Source organism: Erithacus rubecula (genome assembly GCF_903797595.1).
Source record: "Erithacus rubecula genome assembly, contig: scaffold_111_arrow_ctg1, whole genome shotgun sequence".
Classification (NCBI taxonomy): Eukaryota; Metazoa; Chordata; class Aves; order Passeriformes; family Muscicapidae; genus Erithacus; species Erithacus rubecula.
Window position 1 is genome coordinate 136392 of NW_027636290.1, and position 11603 is coordinate 147994.

The following is an 11603-nucleotide window of genomic DNA, read 5'->3' on the forward strand; positions in this document are numbered from 1 at the left end:
CAACATGGGTCATGGGGAATGTGGGACACCAGGACTCTGCCCAATGGGGATCCTCTGATGGGGAATGGAGTTGGAGCAGCAGACAAAGCCCTGCCTGCAATCAGGCCCCTCACAGGGTTTCCTTTACTGGTGGCTCCGTTGATGTTTGGTCAGGGTAGAGCTCCTGGAGAAGCTCTTCCCACACTCAGGACACTCGTGGGGCCTCTCCCCCATGTGTGTGTGCACTGGTGCTTGAGGAGATCCGAACTGCTCCGAGCCTTTTTCCCACACTCGCAACACTCGTGGGGCCATTCCCCAGTGTGGATCTTCTGGTGGGAGGTGAGATTGGACCTATCAATGAAGCTCTTCCCACATTCCAAGCACGTGTAGGGCCGTTCCCTGGTGTGCATGCGCTGGTGGCTGAGGGGGCCAAAGCTGTCTCTGACGCTCTTCCCACATTCCCCACAGCTGTAGGGCCGTTCTCCCGTGTGCACCTGCTGATAGGACGTCATCTTGGACTTAGTGATGAAGCTCTTCCCACATTAAAAGAATTTGTAGGGCCGTGACCCCATGTGCACTGGCTGGTGGAGGAGGAGGTGGGAGCTATGCTTGTACCTCTTCCCACATTCCCCACACTCGTAGGGCCGCTCTCCCGTGTGCATCCAAAAGTGCTTGTTGAGGCTGGAGCACCAGCTGAAGCTCTTCCCACATTCTGAGCACATGTAGGGCTTCTCCCTGACATGAAGCTGCTCAAGGAGCACCAGGTCTGAGCTGCAGCTGGATCTCTGGTCACCTTCCTGGCCTGGGCTGGGTCTTCCCTCCACAGAGAACCCTGGGCTGGGTTTTCAGCCCCTCCTGCTGCGGGATCTGCGGGGCTTTTCCTCCCTGTTGCATTCCTGCGCCGTGGAGCCGCTGCAAATGGCCTCTTGCCCGAGGCTGTGCCACAGGGATTTGTCCTCCCTGCTGTCCGTGTTCAGCTCCTTGTCTGGGGGAGGAAGGACAAGGAGAGGATGGGATTTGCCTCTGTGCCAAAGGCAAGGGTAAGGAGATCCCCCCCCAGTGTGTCCCAGGCAGGAGGGTGTCAGCAGTGAATCTGTCCTGCAGCAAGATGGAGCAGGACACAGGGGGAAAGGGGCACTGACTTCCTTCTCACCTGCCAGTAGCTGTTGGGCATCTTCCTCTTCCTCACAGCCCCCTCTTCCTCCATGGGACCAAGGTTTGCAAATGGAAAATCCCACTTTGGGTGGCAGGGAGAGAGAATCGCCCTGCAGTGAAAGCAGTCCTCCTTCTGACATGCCCTTCCTTCTCCTCTCATTGCTTCTCTTCCTCCCACTCCTCGCCCAACTCTGCTCAGTGCTGACACACAAAAGCAGCCAGTTTTTCAAAGCAGATGCTCTACTCGAGGCACCAGGACTGGTACTGCGAGCACTGGGAATGATAGGGTGACACATGGAAGTGATGCTGTGAGACCTGGAAAGGAACTGGGAGCACTTTCCCTGCCAGTGCCGCTCTTACTGGGAGCACTGGGAGGGAACTGGGAGAAAAGAGCACCTGAAAACAGCTATGGCTGGTGATGGGTGGGGGCCAGATCCGAGGGAGTGGTTATACAAATCCAGGAGCAATTACACGCTGGGATTGGTGGGCAGGAGCAGCGCGGGGTTTCCGCAGTCATGTGAGAGCCGTGAGGGAGTGGATTCTCTGGTGTCTGGTCAGGTTGCATCTCCACTCGAAGCCCTTCCCACATTGCGAGCACTTGTAAGGCTTCTCCCCATGGTGAAGCTGCTCACGCAGACCCAGCTCCGAGCTCCGGCCACCTCCCCGGCCCGGGCTGGCTCTTTCCTGCTGGGATCCCCGGGCTGTGCGTTTGCAGCCCCTCCTGCTGCGGGATCTGCGGGGCTTTTCCTCCCCGTTGCATTCCTGCACCGTGGAGCCGCTGCAAACGGCCTCTTGCCCGAGGCTGTGCCGCGGGGATTTGTCCTCCCTGCTGTCCGTGCTCAGCTCCTTGTCTGGGGAAGGAAGGACAAGGAGAGGATGGGATTTGCCTCCGTGCCAGAGGCAAGGGCAAGGAGATCCCCCCAGGGCTGTGCTGCAGCCGGGGCCGTGCTGGGCTGGGAGATGGAGCAGGACACAGGGGGAAAGGGGCACTGACTTCCTCCTCACCTGCCTGCGGCTCCTGGGCCATCCTACTCTTCTTCACAGCCTCCTCTTCTTCCTTGTTGCAGAGGTTTGAGAAATCCTGTTTAGGGGGGAAACCAAGGCCTGAGCGCGTTGGGTTTGATGGTGGCGCTGCCCAAGGGCAGCTGGAGAAGTCAGCGCCCCTTTCAGCCTCGGGGGCCCGGAGCCCGCTCAGCACCAACCTCCCGCACCCCTCCAGGCTGCCGGGGGTCCCCCGGCTCCGGGTTCGCCCCTCTGCCGCTCTCCCCGCTCCGGGGCTCCCGCCTTCCCCCCCTGGCTCTGCCGGAGATCCCCAGAGTCGATATCGCCCCGTCCCCGCCGATACCGGGCAACCGCCACATGGGAGCCCCCAAGATCCCCCACAGGGCCATTTCCGGCTCGGCTTTGGGCTCCTGCAACATCGAAACATCCCCTGATCCGCAAAATAAAACCCTCCCGGAGCCCCCCCCACTCCACGATGGATTTTCGGCGAGCTCCCCCTCTCCACTCACCTGCGGGTTTTTTTTGGGCGATGGTGCGGGACCCGGGGGAGCTGAGACCCCAGCGACCAGACGGCGGAAGCTAGTGGTTCCAAAATCGCTCCTCCTCTTCCTGCCGCTCCTCCTGTGTCCCTCCTCTTCCTCCCGCTGCTTCTCTCCCGTCTCTTCCCACTCCTCCCTCTTCCTCCCGCTCCTCCTCCTCTCCCCGAGGTCTGCCAGCGCAGCCAGAGCCGCTGGAACTGGGGTGCCCAACGCCCTGAGAAACCCCCAGGTCCCTCCCAGGACCCCTCAAATCCCTGGAACCGAGCGTCCCCCGCATCCCCTGGAAGATCCCCCCGTGTCCCCAAGCAGGTCGTTATTTAACATCTCTATTTTTACCTGGTTTTTGGTGTTTCTGAAGGACAAAGAGAAATGCAGAGAAAATCCAGGCCACGGGGAGGATGTGCAGCCCCCAGCCAGGTGTCTTCCCAACACGGATCAGCAGCACCAGGGCTCAGGGGGGCTCTGCCCACCGGGGGTCCCTGGGGATCATCCAGCGCGGATCCTGCCATGGGGATGGAGCTGCAGCAGGGCACTGTCTTGGTTTGACAGACAGGTGTCTGCTGAGGAGCTCTGGAGCTTCTCTTGAAACAGAAATTGCAAACTCCCTCCCTCTAAATTAATATGACTTGGAAATTCAGAAGCTCCCTGGCAAAGATATGGGATTTAGAATAACAGTTTTTCACTCGGAAAATGAAAATAAAAGTACAGCAATACAAAGACCAAAACACTGGCAAGGTCAGAATGTAACCTGTAACCCTGTTGCTCAGGGTGTTGGTTACAGTTTGAATAATGGTACCTGTAGTTTTCTTGAAGTGACAGATGTGGTTTTGTTGAAGCAATTATTTTGGAAAAGGGTGTAGTTACTTTTTTAACATCTAGTGGTGATGAAGATAGGACTGGTCTTCTTCTGGGAATTTAGTGGGAAAGGCTGCTCTGATGTTTCAAATTTCAGATTTTATTTAGGTAGGAAATACTTGGCTTTTCTTCTTGGCTGGGGCATCTCCCATAAGGTATAACTCCTTGGAGGAGTTGTGAGGGATGAGTCATGGAACACATAAGGAGCCCTGCTCCACCTGGTTTCAGCAGATGAGGTTAGAATATATAGTTCTGCTTTCATATTGCACTGAAACTTTAGACATTATTTGCTCCTTATTCTATTACCATCTGCATCCTACATTAATTATTACCTTTATTCAACTCTGCTCTATGTTTTTATCTACAGTAAAACTACACACAGTTCTCACTTAAGATTAGGTTTTCCTGTGGTACAAAACGGGTTTCTTTATCTTTCTGCATTACCTACTAAGTGTAACTAGGTTTTTTGAGCAAAAACAATTGTATGGATTGGTTTGCCTTTGCTTGAGGTGGCCTAATCTAAACAGTCTTAAAATACCCTTTTTATGTCCTACAGAAACTTTATCCCCATCCACTGTGTGCAAGGCTTCAGACTGGGCAGGACTTGCTTGATTGATGGACTCTCAGGTGTTGACTATTTAGGTGGCTTTTGTTAAGTTCATTTCTCAATGTTTGGATGTTTCCCTGCCAAGTGCCTTTAGGGTAATTTTAAGTAGTCTGTTGTACAGTTCAACTTTCCTGGTAGCTGGTGTGTGATAAGGGATATGATTTATTTATTCAATATCCTGGTTTTTGTCTGAGGTGTTTGTAAGGCTGTTCTTGAAATGGGTCCTGTTGTCTGACGATTCTCTCAGGGGTGCTGTGTCTTTATAGGACTTGCTTTTTTGGGCTTCAGACAGTGTTTTGAGTAGTAGTGTGAGGTACAGGGTGGGTTTCTAATGATCCAGTGGTGGCTTCTACAATTGTGATCACGTAGCACTTGCCTTGGGGGGTTTGAGGCAGTGTGTAGTTCATTTGCTCGGCTTCTTTGTACTTATATTTGGAATACTGCCCCCCATATTAGAGAGGCTTTATTGGCCTGGCTTGCTTGATTCTAGCACATGTCTTACAGTTATGAATAACTTGAGAAATGCAATTTATAGTTAAACCTGCTTTTCAGTTTTGTGCCTTCTTATAGGTGGCATTTTTGCCTTGATGGCTTGAGGCAGTATGGGCCTATTGAGGTGAGAACAACTCACCCTTATGTTGCTAATTTCAATTTATTTGTGACATTTCTATTTTTGCAGCTTGATCTACTTGCTCCTTGTTTTAGTGTTCTTTATTAGCCTGACTTTTGGGGACGTGGCCCTCTACATAATGGAATTTTACAGATAGTTTGTCTGAGTGGCAATGTTTTTCCACTCATCAGCATCCTCAATTGGTTTTCCTTGATGTTGCTAGCTGGCCTTTTTTTACCTTTCTAGCTAACTCCACAGAGCATTGGTTACTATTTATGATTCACTATGAAGGTAGAGCTTTGGCCAGTTCTCTCTTTCAGCAGTGTCCAGGGCCAGCTGAATGGCTTTGAGTTCAGCAAGTGCACTTGATTCACCTTCTCCTTCAGTAGCTTGTGTGACTCGTCATGTGGGGCTCCCTGCGGCCACTTTCCACTTCTGGTTCATCTCAACCATGAGACAGAAACTGTCAGTGACAAGAGCACAGCGTGTTTCTTGTGCTGGTAGTTGGTTGCATGGTGGAGCTTTTTAGCCTGGGTTACTTGTTTCTGCTCCTTTTTGTTAGTGAGACTAAAGTTTTTATCTTGTGTCCGGTTTTAACTGCTTTTAAATTTTCAGGGTGATTTGTGTTTCTAATCTGGCCGTGCTGTGTGATGAGAGCAATCCATGGGCTCCATGTGGTGTGGGTGGCGTGGTGGGTTGAGGAGCATTTTCTTTAAACATCCAGCCCAGCACCAGGAGTCAGGGTGCCAGGAGGAGTTGTGCTTTTGTGATAATTTCTTTTGTGTTGGCTTGAACTTTTTTATTATAGGCAGACAAGATTTTGTTGTGTTTTTGGGTTTTTGTGAGTCTAGTTTGCTTTAGATTTTCTGTAACTTTGACTCCAGAATTCTAGTGCTCGGCCTCCAGTCTCCCCAGGCACCTTCTGCTAAAGGCTCCAGAACAAGCCATTATTCTTGGCTGCAGAGTAAAGCACATTCCTCACCTCTGGTCTTGTCCTGACTGGGCCAAGGGCACTGCATGAGCGATTTTCTGCTTGGTCTGGGTGAAGGTTTGTTTCTCTTCAGGGCCACAGCTGGAATTGTTCTTCTTAGGGTGACCAGGTAGAGAGGGCTCACAATGTGGCTGCACTCAGGAATGCATTCTCTAAAAACCTATGGCCCTTAGGAAAGCTTGTGTTTCTTTCTTGCTACTAGGTCGAGACACTGTGATGATTCCATTGATCATTTCAGTGGGGATGTGGCTCTGTCCATCTTGCCACTCTACTCCCAGGAACTGGATCTCTCAGGCAGGTCCCTTGACTTTGCTCTTCTCGATGGCAAAACCTCCTACCAGCAGAATCTGGATGATCCTCTCTCCTTTCTCAAATACTTTTATTGCCCTGTTCCTCCACAGAATGATGTTATTGATGTATTGCAGATGTTTTGGAGCTTTACCCTTTTCCAGTGCAGCCTGGATCAGCCCGTGGCAGATGGTGGGGCTGTGTTTCCACCCCTGGGGCAGTCGGTTCCAGGTGTGCTGCACGTCCCCCCAGGTGAAAGCAAACTGAGGCCTGCACTCTGCTGCCAAAGGAATGGAGAAAAATGCATTGGCAATGTCAATGGTGCCACTTTGCTGCCTTGGGCTCCAGCTCCTCCTGGAGATCCAGCGTGTGCGGCACAGCAGCGCTCAGCACTGGAGAATCAATGACTGGGAGAGAGGGAGGGTCTACTGACTTTTGATCAGAATCCAAATTTACTCTCAGCTACATATGCTTATATGCCATTTTTAGGATAGCTGGTAATTTTCTACCACATTGGTTGGGTTAAAAATCACACAAACAAGCTGACACGTTTTGCAACATTTCTACTTGATTCATTCTTCTTTCCTATTGCCTGTCTTGATCCAATCTTCATGGAGCCTTCAAATCTCTGTTTGCTTTTGCCAAGGCATCTTGGTTACAAAGTTGCTTATGCTGATTAAATTCACAGCACTCAGTATTAGCTCTCACAGTGGAGTCATTCATTCAAGGCACAATAGCCTACAATTAATTTCTATTGTCTCTCAGACTTGCCCACAGGCAAAGTGGGGCTGTTGAAGGGTGAGTGGGTTTTACTGAGCACCCTTTGACTTTCTAGCCAAAATTTTATGGGTGGGGATAATGGCATCTTGATTCATCTGATGCTGCTGGCTGTGTGCTGTTGAGGTGTGTCATGATCTGCCCAACCCGAGCGGGAGTCGTGACTGGTTCTTTTAGGGATCTCAGAGCGCAAAAAACACAGTAGGGTAGAAAACTAATTTACTTTTACATAAATGCACTTTATTTAGTGGCAACCAAAATGCGATAGTGGGACAGAGAGAGAGAAATAGAGAGAGATAGAGAAAGGGGGTCGGGATTGTAGCTACCAAGACGGGCAGACGAATCCCCGTGGAGCAGCCAATAGATGTCTGTTGCCGTCCAGGGAGATCTGAGGAGTCCCCCTGAGAAAGTCACTTTTATAGTCCTTTTCCAAAGCGAGTGGATTCTGGCCAAAGGGTGGGAACATTTATGGACTATTGTACATGGAGCTAGTTACAGGAACAGGTGAAAGCGGGATGTTTCAAGGCACACCAAACCATCTTTGTTGTTATGAACACACGCAGGGCAGCCCATACCGGACCAGTCCATTGTTCTTAAATCTGTGGGAGCTTTGTTGAGTCAGCGCCCCGTGACTAGTTGTCATGAGAAACCAGTCCTGGTAGGCATCACCTGCGGAACAGTCACTTGGCGTTCCTCCCATCCCTGGCCAGCGCAGGCCTCAGGCAAGGGTCGTTGGGCAGAAACAGACGAGAGGCTCACACGGACTCTCACAACAGGGAATATGGAAATAGCAACTGGAGAGAGAATATGGGATGGAGATACAGAAGATGGGAGAGGGAACAGAAAGGGCTGATGGAGAGATTTTGTGTCAGAGGGGCTCCCAGTGCCCATCCCTCGAGAGGCCTGGGTTGAGGAGCAGCAAGCGGAGCCGTGCAGCCCAGGGCCGCTCCGTGCCTCGTCTGCCTCCCTGCAGGGCCAAGCCCCCGTGGGACACGCGGCTTCTCCCGCCCAGGCCCTCCATGGGCAGCCGTGTGTCCCCAGGAAACGTCCCTCCCGCTCCAGGCGGGCGCTGCGGGGGCTGTTCCGCTGTCCCTGCCTGAGGCCACGGCCCGAGGAGTAGCACAGACACGGCAGTGACAGCAGCCATTGCTCCAGAGCTGCCCTCCCTGCAGGGTTGCAGCACCCATGGCTCTCTGAACAACGGCACCCGGCACCAACGGGAACAGGAACAGTGTCCCAGTGATGTGTCCAAGGCAGGAATGTGACACACACACACCAAAGGCATTGCAGCAGCAGCCAACATTACTGAGGCCTTGTCTCCTTCTCTAGCTGAGAAGGCACATGCGGGTCATTGTCACTGCTCGAGCTCGTTGCCACCCGGCCAAGCAGCCAAGAGCAGCTGAACCCCCAAGGGCCTGGGCCTGCTCTCCAACCGGCCCCACCGGCCCAGTTACACCATCAACGGAATTACACAATCCATCACATTCAGTTATAAAGGTGAAATCTTTTATAACTGTGAGGCCTCCAGGCCAGCTGTAGGCCACCAGAGAACAGGAGCATGGAGAAGATGGAGATGGCAAAAAGGTGACGAAATGACGATGACAAAGGGGAACATGAAGATCACAGAGGCAATGACGAGGATAAAGACTTTGAAGAAAATGAAGATGACAAGAACAGTAAAGAAGACAGAGATGAAGGAGACAAAGATAATAACAAAGACAAAGAGAAAAGGCAGAAGACTATTTTAAAAATAAATTGAAGAGAAACTGTAGGACAGGAATAAGGTATTAGCAATACGTAGAGGAAGAGGACAAGGGCTAGGACTAGGAATTTAGGAATACATAGAAGAGGAATAGGAAGAGTTATTTAGGAATACATAGAAGAAGAGGAATTAGAACTTAAAAGGCTAGAGAAGAGGAATAGTGATATGAATAGTAAATTTAGAATCCATAGAAGAGGAGTAATAGGAACAAGAATTTGAAAATCCGTAGGAGAAGAAAAGGAATGTTAAGTAGAATGGTAAGATATGTAGATGAGGAAACGGGGAGGGAGAATTATGATAATAAACAGAATTTGAATTATGATTTAGAACTCCCTTAATGTAGTGAAAACCTAGTAAATAAGTAAATGTCACAAGTTACTTCTACACTCTAATAAAACTAAAAATGCAACTGTGTTGCACAAGAGCAAAGTGTCCAGATTTCCTTTTTCCTCTCTCCAAGCCATTGGTGGATTTTCCCCTTCAGTCCCAGAGCCCAGTATTAAATTCATGGTACTTGAAGACAATCCAAGAAGTCATTTTTATTTGTGTTTTTAGCAGTCCATGTACGATAGGTTGTTCACTGTAAACTGAGTCTGAAGAGCATTGGAGGATGAGATGAGAAGCTGCAAGGGCACAGCTGCTTCAGCATGGTGATCAGCACAGATGCAGAGGAATCTCAGCTCCAGCTCCTGAAGCAGTTCCTGCCTGGCCAACTCCACTGACTCTGGTGTCTCCACATTGCTTCCCTCATATGTTCTCACTTCCTCCTCTTCCCTGTCTCCCTTCTTTTTTTTTTTTTTTTTTTTTTTGTTTTCTTTTGTTTTGTTTTGAATTTTTTTTTCTCTTAATAGGTTATAATCGAGGAGTTCCCACCCCTCTCCATGACCCAGCCTTGGTCAGCAGCGTGTCCATCATCAGAGCCATCAGGAATTGGCTCTGCCAGACATGCTGGAAGCTCGCAGCAGCTTCTCACAGCAGCCACCTCTGTGGGGCCGTCACTGTCAAGAGCCAGGCCCTGCAAAACCAAAACTGTCCCCAAGGCCGGGCCTGCTCCGGGCCCGTTCCCGGCTGCCCCGCTGCTCTTGGGGTGCCGGGGTGGCCCTTGGTGACTCGGGCGCTCTGTGTCGGGGCCCTTGATGACACAGGACATGGTGGTGGCCAGAGAGCCTTGGGACACCAGAGAGTCCCGCCCTGGCTGAGGGTTTCTAGGGGCACTGCAGGGCCCGGGGTGCCCAGTGCCAGGACAGCCTCTCCGGCAGGAGGAAGCAACTCCCGGGATCTGTCTGTGCAGATGCCCAAGGTGACAGACGAGCACAAAGCCACCAAAGGCAGCCCCAGCCCTGGCACGGCCCTGGGGCCAATTGCTCGTGCCTGGCCAGCGCAGCTGCACACCCAGGGCTCTGCAGCCTGGGGCTGGGGCTGGCGTGTGCCAGCGTGGCCAAAGCCTCTCAGGGCTCTGGGCACAGCAGGGGCCACAAGGCCACGAGTCCAGGGCTGCTCCCAGACAGTTCCTGGCTGCTCCACTGCTCGTGGAATGCCAGGGGTGGCCCTTGGCGACACGGGCGCTTCGTGTCATGGCCCTTTGTGATGTGGGACGTGGTGGTGGCCACAGACCATTGTGACATCATGGGGCTCCACCCTTCACTGAGAGTATTTAATGAGCGCAGAGGCCTGGAGGTCTCAGTCCAAGGAGAGCCGCTCTCTAAGGAGGAAGCAGCTCCCTGGACCCGTCTGCACTTGAGGACAGTAGATATTGTAGAGAAGATGGAGAACCCCAACTCCCAGGCCACCCACGGCCCATTGCTGAGCCTGCGGAGGAGGCCTGGTGTGAAGGATGAGGCAGGAAGTAGAGGCCAGCGGATGGAGAAGGCCAGGATCTTTGCTCTGCCAAGGGAGCCATCTCAATCCCACACCTCCTCCTCATCCTCATCCTCCTCCTCACTGGTGCCCATCAAGCTGCCACCAGTGCACCTCGGGCAGCCAAAGGTGGGACCCAGAATTCTTGTATCCCTCACGGTCCCAGAGGTGCAGCCCCGGCTGCTACAGGCAGTGCCGCAGGGCAGCCGCAGCCAGGCCCTTTCCCTCTGTGGGGACAGTCTGCCACCGCTGCCACCTGTGCCACGGCCACCAGCACTGCCCCGTCTGCTGAGCCCCAGGGACACTGAGAGCCGAGGCACAGAGCTGGGCAGTGCAGGGGAGAAGGGGCCGCAGCCCTGCAGCCCCTGTCCTCGGCAGCCACACAGCCCCGTGCCCAGGGTGCTCCTGCCCCCGCTCAGGGTGGACCAGGAGGGCACAGCCCGTGTGTCCCCGAGCTGGCAGCTGCTGCCTGTGCCACCCATCCCCGCGGGGGCTGCAGCCATGGGGCGCAGCCTCAGGGGCACAGTGCCTGACAGACAGAATAATGACTGCAAACGTCCCCAAGAGGAAAATGGCAGGTACAAGAGTCTGTTTGAAGTGATAGAAAAGTTTGAGCTCTTTCAAGGGGACAGCCAGAGTGAGCAGGAGCTGTCCCCAGAGGAAGATGACAGTGAGCTCTCTCCAGAGGACAGCGACACAGATTCAGAGCTGTCTGAAGAGGAAGAGGCCATAGGGGTCACTTCAGGGGACAGCATAAGTGAAGAGGATCTGTCCCAAGTGGAGGAGATCATTAAATTTGGTGTAGAGGACAGCAGAAGATACAAGCAGCTGTCCCCAGTGGAAGAGGAGATTGAGGTCAGTCCAGAGGACAGCAGGAGTGACCAAGACCTGTCCCCAGTGGAAGAAGACATTGAGGTCAGTCCAGAAGACAGCACAAATGACCAGCAACTGTCCCCAGTGGAAGAGGAGATTGAGGATGGTCCAGAGGTCAGCACAAATGACCAAGAGCTATCCCCAAGGGAAGATGAAAGCAAGCTCTTTCCAGTGGACAGCACAAGGGATGAGCAGCTGTCCCAAGTAGAAGAGGCCATCGAGCTCTGTCCACGGGAAAGCGACACTGAGCCAGAGGTGTCCAAAGAGGAAGAGGCCAGAGAGGTCACTTCAGGTGACAGCACAAGTGA